A 12039-nucleotide genomic window follows, 5' to 3' on the forward strand; every position below is an offset into this window, starting at 1 on the left:
GCTGGAGTAGGAATAGTAATTTTTACCCCTACGCTATCCAACGCTTTCCTTACTGTTGCATTCTTTGGAGTGGGAATAGTAATTTTTACCCCTACGCTATCCAACGCTTTCCCTACTGTTGCAATCTTTTGAGTGTGAATAGTAATTTTAACCTCTACACTGTCCAACGCTTTCCCTACTGTTGCACTCTCTGGTGTGGGAATAGTAATTTTTACCCCTACGCTATCCAACGCTTTCCCTACTGTTGCACTCTCGGTATTTTTCGCTACTAACGAATCGCAAAATGTGTTGTTGATGCATCTGGGGGTAAAGTTGAACTTCACGGTAATTTGCAAAAACTTTGAAAAATGCACTAAAGTGCATTTTTCAAAGTTCCATTTTACACACAAACATGCCCTTAGGGCATTTGTGTGTGCAAGATGTACCCATATGCAGATTTCAGGGGTGCAACAGGGTGTCCTTTTGACACCCTGGCACCCTTGAAATTGCAATCTCAATTTGCGATTCTCTAATTGAGAATCGCAAATTGAAGATTGTCTTCCCATTCATTCCTATGGGCCTCTAGGCCTATAGGAAATGATTGGGGAGGTATTCCTTAATTGTGAGTCGCAATTAAGGAATTTTAAGAAATCGCTAATTTTTTAAGCGAGATCTTCATGCATAGCATTTTGCTATTCCTTATTAGCAAATCCTCATTTTTCGCAAATAAGGAATCGCAAAATGGGTGCTTGATGTATCTGGGGAATAGACTTTAAGGAATTCGCAGGCAGCATTATGGAAGAAGTACTTTGGTACCTATATTACATCAGTAAAGGCTCACAGATTAATTAGTTGACATGCTTCGCAAAATATGGGTTTATTAAATGTCATTTCTCATAAAACCACAGTGGGGTTCAAAGAAACCTTTTAAAAATTGCATTTATGCACAGCGTAGAAACCATTGCTAAGTACCACATGTATTTGAATTATTGTTAAGTGCCTCACTTGTTCGAATGAACAGTGAAGATGAAGTTTGAATTCAAAACTTTATTTACTGTGCAGCATTCATGCTGCAAGCTAAATTGTCATTATCATGGAACATGCATAGTTGCATTATAATGTATTTGTAGTTAACAATCATGCCCTTTATAAACTTGACCAATATCGTAGAGGACCCGCTATTGGTATGGCAGGTTTGTAAACTTTATTGTACCAAGACATCATGAACAAGCTACTGCCGATGATTCTTACGCATTTAGCAATAATTAACAGCACTGATTGCGAAGCTCACAACAATGAAATGCAGGCAATTTACATTGTTTTATGATGTATTTAATTTCCATTTTTAGAAGTTTCAATGCATTGTAATTGTAAAAGATACTGGACAAATGAAGTATGTTGTCTATGCCTATGAACTCTTGAACCTATTTCTATAGGAAGTAGTTGTACAGGAAGTTACTTGACAAAGGTGAAATGCCGAAACGCGCCGTCTTTAACGTTGGTGCACAATAAACTATTTGTGCTGTCTCCTGGTGTGCTGCATCCTGTTTTTTTCTTATATTGAGGCGCATTGAAGGACTCCCTTATTATATATATATATATATATACATATATATATATACACACACACACACACATTGCTTTTCAGTGTTACATTAAGCATACATCAATTTAGATGGATGCACATCCAAGTCCGATTGCACACAATTAGTAAAAATACACTTCCAAAGACAAAAACCTAAAACGGGCCGCCATTCCAGGGGTGAAATTCATACATAAACATTTAATTGAAATTAAATTAGATATCTGCACCATTTGTCTAGATATGACTGTATTAATGTAACTTAGCTAGCGGGGAATAACACTAGGTCGTCTTTCATAATACAAATGACCTGTGTAGGCTATCCTTTTATCTTGGGTGGGACTGTTTTATGAAGACTAGACCATTTCTGTGAAAGTTGTAAATCTGGAAAGGAGAAGTAAAACTTTTCCTATCACTAATTAGATAGTGTGGCAATACTGGTTTTGTATTATTAAAAAGGAGTTCACTGATTCAATTGCATTCTTGGCTACTGGATGCCTTGCTGTGTTTGCAGCTTCCCAACTCCCCTTCATTCCCTTGTCACCATGGTTAAGCCGTAATTTTATGGCCCGAAGTGGAACAGTTTGTTTTGCTTGTTGGGTATTCATTAAAAATAGTGCCTTCAGCATACCCGGAAATGTTGTCTGCGTTAAAGATAACATTTTAAGCCTGGAAACCTTAGTTATTGCTTAGACAGTTAGACACCTACTAATTAATTCACCTGTTTCGGTACCTTTTAAAGGCATTGATTTGTCTTCTGAAGGATCTGAATTAAAACAAACAGAACAATAGACAATGTCATCTGCAGGTGTACTTGAGGCAATAATTTCTTTATTACTTATTTGCAAACAGGTATATGAAGAAATGCGATGTTCTCTCACGTTAGCATATCCAAAGGAAAGATCTACACCAGATCTTAAAGTAGTTTCTATTATATTGCATTGTTCCCAATAGTAAGTTATGTGTTGCAATGCCTTTGCCAAAATTAGTTACAGTCTGAAGGTTTAAAGTGCTTTGAAACAAAATTCCATAATGAAGTGTTGAAGTGCAATAGAATGTGGGTTAAACATACCCATATTCTATATACTTCGCAGCTCTCACTGTCAAATATCTTTAATCGGAAGTCTGATTTACAGTTCTATTTTCTGTAACTTATTGGTTGAGCTCTGCTTTCAAGATGTGGTTTAAGGCATTTTATGGTCTATGTCCCTGAATGACCAAACATCTACCTTCCCATTTTTATATCTGCAGACAGGTTGGTAATCAGGTTGAGCTGGATGAGTGTGGTCTCTGGCTGAAACAAAATGAAGAGACAACTTTTGCAGGTAACCAGTTCTTGTTTCCTTAGATCTTATGGGTGGGGTAAAGAATTTTAACAGTGAACTTTGTCTCAAGTGTGAACCATTGGGAGGCACTGACTGCTGGTTTATTGTGGTTATGTTTCTGATGATTTGAAAAAGGTTTTGTTATCTAATTCTGAAACATTTGCGTTTCCTCCCTGAACTATGTTGGTATCCCTGTGTTTACCATGTTACAGTAATCCAGTCGAACCATCACTGGGGACTGTGTCAGTTCAATCTGGTGTTTGTTTAGTAGGAGATGGAGGATTTTCGAGAGTATGGACAACTATAAATGTAAGCCAAACACCTTTGACGAAATCTATGAGTCATTGAAGTGGTTGGGGAGAGATACAAGAATAAGTTCGGCCAACCTTCAACATCTATGCATTAAGATCTACATCTACATGCTCGTAACATGTAGCTGTTGTACAAAGAAACTGAGTAGAAGGAGTTTGAAAAGACTCTGAGGAGTCGACAGCCTTGGCACCTCACCTACCAAAATATAAATAGAGATATATTTAATGGTGGTTATGAGTGTAGCTAAAAAGCTTTGGTGCTTCAAGTTAAAGGGTCTCGAGTAGACCATACCTGTTTATCTTCTAAACTATCATACTTATAATCAGCAGGAGGAATTCACAGCCACAAAACGATGATTTAATGTGTGCCTTTATTTCATAACCAATGGATTTTGAGGACTACATTATCAATAAAAAGAACAAGCTTTGGTAAAGCCAATTGTTTTTTACTTTAAAATTCGCCAGCACTTATGTGCATTGTCATTAGCAACACGAAAGTACATGTGCATGCATCTGTATGGATGGGTGGGGGGGCGTGGCTAGCGGCCGATGCCAGCAGACGCAGCCTAACGAGGCTCTCATCCCAAGCCCCAATAAATCCTAATATTATCCCTTAAACAGCGCGGACTCCCCGTGAAAACTGGGTCGAGTCCGCTCCAGACATCGGAGCCTGCCCGGGGAGCGCGCCGAGCGTGTGCGTCGCCCGAATCCGGTGCTGCGGCCCCCGTCGGTCCCGGACGGGACGAAGACCCAAAATGGCGGCGTGAGACTCCGGGAACCGCCGGACTGCGCCCTGGGTGACCTGGAGCCCGGTGATCGGATGCTGCCGACAGTGCAGGGAGAGAGCGGTCCTGGAATGGCTGTGTGAGCGCGGAGGTCTGGGCGGAACCAGCGGCGGTCTTGGCGGACCCAGCGGAGGTGCTGTGGAGGAGGGTGGGTGTGCTCCGTGCCCCTGGGGGACTCCAAAATTGAGGTCCTGGCTTCTGGGCCTGGAAGGCTCTGGCGGAGGTGCTGCGGCGCCCGATCCTGCCCTAACGTGAGGAACCCAGAGACACGCAGCGAGGATACCGCCGAGCCCAGAGCACAAGCGGAGCACCTCCACGGGCATTCAGAGGCGCCCGGCGGACTCGGACCAGGGAAGCGGGAGGCTGCGTGAGAAGAGGCTCAACACCGGTGGGGCGGAGACCGGGCCTGGACTGAAGACCCAGCAGCCCCATTTTGCAGTACCGGGGTGGGGGCCCGGCGGGCTCCAGCACGGCACTGAGACACCGGGCAGGGCGCCCTGTCCCGAGGGTTGTGACCCCCCCCCTCGCACAGCTGCCCCGCTTGTTGTCTCCCACCAGGGAGGAGCCGGCCGAAGTAAACAACACCCTGCGACGGCCTGAGGGGGTATTCAGCGTGGTGCTGACCAGCGGGACTACCCAACCACAGCGAGGTGAGCTAGTGAGTGAGGATATCGGAGTGGTGGATGGATTGGGGCCCAGCGGGGTGCTGTGACACTCACAGACGACTGCGGTGAGGCGACTGCCTGGTGACTGGCGACCCCACTTCTGGGACGACGACCGGGACCGCCACTAAGAAACCTGCACCGGCAGCAGTGAAGATCCCTTGACCGCGGTCACCCTGCACGACGGCGGAGGCCTCGGCGGCCCGCGATAGTGGGGGTGTGCGGCACAGGGGTTTGACCTGGCCCGTGGCGGGGAGCGGTTAACGGCGGACCTACTCCGGGTGAGTGCCCCTGGCCTCACGGACCGCGGACTGCACCTGTCTGGTCGGTGGCGGCTCTACGTCGACGAAGCGATCGGCCAACCGGCTGAGTGACCTGTCAGTCTTGACCACCTCCGTGTTTGCCCGGCGGTTAGCCCAGAGGAGGCATGGGGAAGCCGAAAGGACCTAAAGGTGACGCAGGAACGGCCACAGAGGCTCCGGACACCATGCCACATACCCAGTCGGACTTGCTGACGATGCAGGACAGAATCCTGGAAGCTATAGCGGCCACAAGGACCGCCTTGCAACAAGACATCGCTCAAGTGTCGACGGGCCTGGGGCTCCTGCGGGCAGACCACGGGAAACTGGCCGACAGGGTCAAAGACACAGAAATAATCCTGAAGGAAGTGGTGCCGGGACAGAAAGCCTTGGAAGGGAAACTTACGGACGCCCTGGAGCGTATCCAGACGCTGGAAAGGAGAGCGGAAAATGCGGAAAACCGAAGCCGGCGGAACAATGTACGCCTGGTGGGCCTTCCGGAGAAAAGTGAGGGGACGGACATGCTGGGCTATGTGGACAACTGGCTACGGACAGTGGTGGCACCGGAAGGCCTCTCCCCCTTCTTCACGCTGGAGAGGGCTCATCGAGTACCTGCCCGCCCCCCCAAGCCGGGGCTCCCCCCGAGACCGGTGGTGATCAAAGTCCTCCACTACAGGGACAGGGATTGGCTTCTGCAACGAGCAAGGGAAGCGGGCCCATTCCAGGTTGACAATAGCGCAGTCACGTTGTTTCCGGACTACACCTTTGAAACCCAAAAGCAACGAGCTTCATTCCTCTCCATTAAAAAGGAACTGCGAACGGAGGGGCTGCAATATTCACTGCTGTTCCCGGCGAGACTCCGAGTTTCGGTGGATATGAAGGCTCTGTTCTTCAACTCATCAGCGGATGCCTGGGACTGGTGGGACTCCTACAAGGCTGGAACGGACGGGGCTCACCAAAGGGCGGCCGCGGAGGAGTTCCAGCGGGGCTCGGTCAGGCGCTCGAGACGGCTCCGGAAGAGGGGCCAACATCAGAAGAGACTGACGGAGTCGCAGACGACAGTGGAAAGGAAAGCGGCACTTCAAGCGGTGAAAGAGGTATCGGGAGCGGAGGTGTCACAGCAGGAGGGGGACACAAAATCGATCTCGGAGGGCAAGCAATCGGGGTCGGAAACTGAACTGTCGGAGGTGGATAGCGCGAAGGGCCCGACGGTAACGCCACAAACAGCGGAGGAGATCTTCGGCAGCTGAGTGTTGAACTGGGGGATGAGGGGGCTAGCAGCGTCGACCTGGAGAGAACGGCGAACCTGGCCGCTGGAGCAGGCTGACGTGAGACTGGTCAATCGTGAGTTTGGGTGTACATTGAGGGGTGAGTGGGATGAGGGACGCTATTGTTGCTGAGGCAGCTAGTACACGCGCCCAGAGGCCCCTAAGGCCGCCGCAGTACAGACTGCGGGCTAGAAAGTTTTGAGAGCACTTTGCTCATTTGTTTGGACGGGGGTAACTCTTCTGCAGTTAGGTCCTGTTCTAGGGGGGGTGGATGTCTGGAGATGTTGGGGTCACTCAGGACGGGGAGGGGGGTAGTGGGAAGTTAGCGGAGTTGGGGAGGGTTGCAGAGCGAAGGGGGTGGGGAACCAATGGGTTGGGGAAGGGGGACGGGGGGGCCTTTACTGGTGTCTGGCCACTGTGGAACAGGGCTCTTAGCCTTCAATGTCGAGATTATGGATAGTGTGGGATCGTTAAAATGTGTGTCGTGGAACGTGCGGGGTCTGAACTCAATGACTAAAAGGCACAAAGCTCACTCTTACCTAGTCCGCAGAGGGGTTCACATCGCCTTCCTACAAGAAACACATCTGACCAGACAAGAGGTGGTAGCGCTCCAAAGGAGGTGGCGGGGTCACCTGTTTTACACCACATATTCAGCGTTTGCCAGGGGGGTGCTGCTATGGATTCGGGCTGGGATCCCCTTCCAAGTCACTAGGCATACTGTGGACCTGGAGGGTCGTTTCGTAGCAGTTGAGGGTTTACTCAGGGGCCGTACTATAGCGCTATGCAGCGTTTATGCGCCCAACACTGAACAAGCGCCTTACTTCACTAAACTCTCCATGCGCTTAGCAACCTACCTCGCAGGTCCAATATTGCTGGGGGGAGACTTTAACTCTATAGCGGACACAACATTGGATAGGTCACACCCACCGCTCCAGGCTTCCCCGGTGCACAGACTAGCGAAACATAGGATGCATTGGCAAGGGCAGTGGGGTCTCACTGACATATGGCACGCACAACACCCGGCTGAGCGGGACTATTCCTTCTATTCCAGCATGCACGACCTACATGTCCGCATTGACGAATTCTTATGCTCACACCAGGTTCTCCCGGCAGTGGCCCGCACAGAATACCTCACGCGTACGATCTCGGATCACAATCCCCTGCTGCTCACCCTGGCCTGGATGAACGGGTCTACACCGATTCCGACATGGCGGCTCCGGCCGGACACGTTGGATAACCCGCCGTTTAGGACGGACTTGGAACTCAGAATCACCCAATATTTTGCAGAGAACGAGGGGACCACCTCCTCCAGGGCCGCTGAATGGAACGCATTCAAGGTGGTAGCCAGGGGGCACAGTATAGGGAAATTTGCGGGGACCAGGCGGACGCTAGTAGAGGACTTGGACAAGGCGGAACGGACGCTGCGAGAAGCTGAGCGATTGCGACCCGGCCACCCCGAATTGCAGGATAGGGTCTGCACGGCGAGGGAGGCGGTGGCGGTTGAAGTGGAGCGCCTACGCTGCTTCGATTATAAGGCTTATGTGACCAAGACGCTCGCTGAGGGAGATAAGACGGGGACACTCCTAGCCTGGCTGGCCAACCCTCACAGAGGATCCACCCCAATACTATCTCTGGCGGGGGCGGACGGGGTAACCTATTACACGCAACCGGACATAGTGCGGTGCTTCCAAGATTATTACGGCACTTTATACAGGAAGGGGGTAGAGGCCCGACCCGAGGCGACGGAAGCCCTATTGGCAGAGACCCAATTGCCCCAATTAGACCCGGAAGACGCTAAGGCTCTCGGGGACCCGATTGGCCTAGAAGAAATTAGAGGGGCCATCAAGAAGATGGCGCGAAACAAAACACCGGGATGGATGGTCTCCCCATTGAGTTTTATGTGAAATATATGGAACTACTGGCCCCGAGACTCAGAACGGTGTATAATGAAGCCAGGGAGAAGGGTGAGTTGCCCCAATCGATGCGCGAGGCGATCATGATCCCATTGCTTAAACCGCGCAGGGATAGCGCGGACCCGGCGTCATACCGACCATTGTCGATGCTGACGACGGACTACAAAATTTTGAGCACGATACTGGCCGGGAGATTGATTGCTCATATGACGGGTTTGATTCATAGGGACCAGTCGGGCTTTATCCCAACCAGGAACACGGCCCACAACATTTGGCGGTTGCTCAGGCTACTGGCGGACCCCCCACAAACGGCATCGGCCCCCATGGTATTGTCAGTTGACATTGAAAAAGCTTTCGATAGCCTGGAGTGGAACTATCTATATGCGGTGATGCGGAGATTCGGTCTCGGGGAAGGTTATATAAAATGGACCACAGTGCTATATGCACGGGCGGGAGCGAGGGTGAGAGTGGGAGCTTTGATATCGGACCGCTACGATGTGAACCGGGGGACGAGGCAGGGTTGCGCGCTCTCTCCACTGTTATTTGCACTGGCCATGGAACCGTTTGCAATGCTGGCTAGAAGGGGGGATGCGTACCTCGGACTGGAAGTGTGAGGGACCTACCACCATATATCGTTGTATGCGGACGACCTTTTGCTGTTCTTAGATAACGCGAATGAGGCGGTTAGGGGGGCGGAGAATCTTCTACAGAGATTCGGGGCGCTCTCAGGCTTAAGAGTGAATTGGGAGAAGACATGCTTATTCCCGCTCCGGAAAGGGGAGCAATGCCCGTCGACCAGCATCAGCATACGCTGGGAACCTGATTGCCTGCACTATCTTGGGACCTACATATACCACGATCCCGCCACCTTGTTGGACGGGAACATCGGGCAATGTATCCGAGGATTGAAGGGCAACATGGCTTTCTGGGCTACCCTCCCCCTGTCTATGACGGGGCAGGTGTCCCTCCTCAAAATGGTCGCCCTACCGCGACTGTTATACTTTTTCAGGACCTTGCCGGTATGGATACCGGGAGAGGTGTTCAGGCGCCTGAAGTCCAGCATAATAGCGTTTCTATGGGGAGGCGGCAGGCGGCGCATAGCACTGACGACTCTCATGCGCCCCAAGGACCAGGGAGGGTTAGCGGTCCCGGACTTTGAGCTCTATTATCTGGCGGCGCAGCTACAATTCTTTACGCAGGAAGTAGCAAGAGTGTACCGGGGACCGGACCATGAGAGGGACGCAGGCACCCCCCGCCATGTGCTGGCTTACGTAGCCCTCCAGCAGAAATTATTACTGAGTGGGCTGACCCAGGAGGAAAAAACACTGAGGCTGTGTTGGAATCGCATGCAAAAGCGGGCAGGCCCTGGTCACCCATATGCCCCAGAGATACGGTTGGGGATGTTGACGGCATTGCCGCATGGGGGGGACTGGTCGAACCTCCAACTGTGGGAAGAGGCGGGACTTCAGATGGTAGGGGACTTATACTCGGACGGGGTGCTGATGGACTTCCGTACTCTGCAGGACCGCTATGATCTCCCACGGGGTGACTACTTGGTGCATGCAGCGGTGGTGCGGGCGCTTCAGGCACATTGGGGAGAGGGACTGATGGAACCTACGACGTCATTGGCATGCCAATATACGATGATGTCAGCAGGTACGAGGAAAGCGGTTACATGTCTTTACTCCAGAATGCATACAGAAAACATACCACCCCTAACACGTCTCAAAACACAATGGGAGGAGGACTTGCAGAGGGAAATCCCAGACACAACATGGTCCCAACTGCTTCAGCGAGCAAAGAAAAGCACCAGGAATGCTCGTTTCCAATTAATACACCTCTACATCCTACACAGGGCCTACCTCACTCCGAAAAAGATAGCAAGGTATTTTGGCGTAGTTGATGCAGCATGCCCCAGATGTGCGCTAGTTGGCGCTGACTTGCAACACATGCTTAGGGACTGCCCGCGCATCCAGGAGTACTGGGAGGGAGTTGGAGACGCCCTAAATGAGGTCACGGATAGAGTGCTGCACTATGATAGCGCGGTTGTCCTCCTACACTGGTTCCCACACACGCGCAAAACGAAGATGTCGAGTAAATTTATTGACATGGGCCTTATGATTGCAAAGAGGGAGCTCACCAGGGGTTGGAAATCAAAGACAGCTCCAACGCACCAAAAATGGTTGAACGAATTTCTGAAATGGGCGGCGGCAGAAAGCACACTCAGATACCAACTGGCCCGGCGGACAGCAAATGAGAAGGCTCAGGATGCGGCGCTAGCATGGGAAACCCTAGTCCAGGCGCTCAGGGATGGTGCAGCGTTGAGTGATGAGGAGGAGGGTGTAGCGCTACAGGAGGCCCCGAGGGAGGAGGTACTAGACCCTACACTGACACCTGACACACGCACCTAAGTATTGCTTCCACAATCCTAAACGCACTGATTTGCCCGAGATTATACACAGGACACGTAGGCTCAGACACCAGGGAGATGGGGAGGATGGGGAGGGGGGAGGGAGAAAAGTTGCACTGTTTACTTTGATGAAGTGAGTTTATGCACAACTGTAGAGTGAGCGGGCTCAATAGGCGTAGACCAAATAAAAGCGGAGATTACTGTATAAGTGAGATATTTCTACCTGTACCGACTGCACCATGCTACGTTATCGACCGCCACCCAGCCTCCGGGATGTGGGTCATGAGGCTGTGTACACAAACGATAATTGGACAATGACTGCATTTGTACCGGAGATCATGTGGTGTGCAAACTGTATGATTGACATTATCTCTGCAATAAAAATTGTTTTACAAAAAAAAATAAAAAAATCTGTATGGATGGGTGCTTATCTTGAGATCTTTTTAAAGAGAAAACCCTTCCAAGATGGCTGCTAGTGAGTTAAAATGCATCTGCACACATGGACAGCTACCTAAGAATGGTCTTTCTATTAAAGATGACACTTCAAAGATGGCTGCTGAAACATGTGCATGCGTGTTCATGAGTCGTGATGCATCAGCACCTGTTTTGGATTTTTGAAAAATATACATTTTCCTGTTCTAAGAAGGATGATGGACATTTTAGAATATTTATTTTAACAGAGCAGGCGAATGATGTCTTGCAAACCTACAAATATTTCACTACAACACACAAAGGACTGGAGGTTTTCTGATCCTTCTAGCATAGGAGATTGACACTTCCAGCAACAAAATAGGAGTTAGGAGTGAAAATAATAATTAGGAGTGAAGCAAAATAGTTAGTTTAGATTGATTTACTCCTTGTTTTCTCAGGAAAATAGTCATGGCAGTCTCACTCTTTCTCTGGCATTACTTAAACCTAACCCTCACTATGGACTTTGCACCATCTACAGTGATAATGCTTTTAAGAAAGTCTGGCACTGACCTCACAATGCTAAATAATGTCAATTAACCTCAGGCCAAGGCCACGGTTCCACTTCACAGATGGGATTATGGAATGAGGATTTAATTCTGACTCAAATCTTCTTCCAATGGCAACTGCTGAGCAATCAGGGCTCCATCCGGTGTACAGGACTGAATCTGTTATAGTAGCAGCTCCACATATCGCACATTGGACTTCTGTATGCCTGAAGTGTCTGTTCTCAGTTCAACACTTTTGTTTCATAACCATAACGTCTCTTTAACTGTGAATATCAGTGGATTTTCTAGATTTTCTCTCAGGTCAACGTTACAGGGCCCTATGCTTATTTTAAGTGTTTGTTTCATTGAGTGCATACGTTGAGTTTGAAGAGAAGTGATCCAGAGGATGCTGAATGCCTAGCCTGGCACTTACCTAATCTATGGCGGCTGGCACTAGGTCACCAGATTATAGGACCCTACCCTACGATATGTAAATAGCTTAGTTAATATATCCCTTTTCCTCTTCGCCCAATGTGGGTTTACACCGGA

Source organism: Lissotriton helveticus, chromosome 1_1 (genome assembly GCF_964261635.1).
Source record: "Lissotriton helveticus chromosome 1_1, aLisHel1.1, whole genome shotgun sequence".
Taxonomy (NCBI): domain Eukaryota; kingdom Metazoa; phylum Chordata; class Amphibia; order Caudata; family Salamandridae; genus Lissotriton; species Lissotriton helveticus.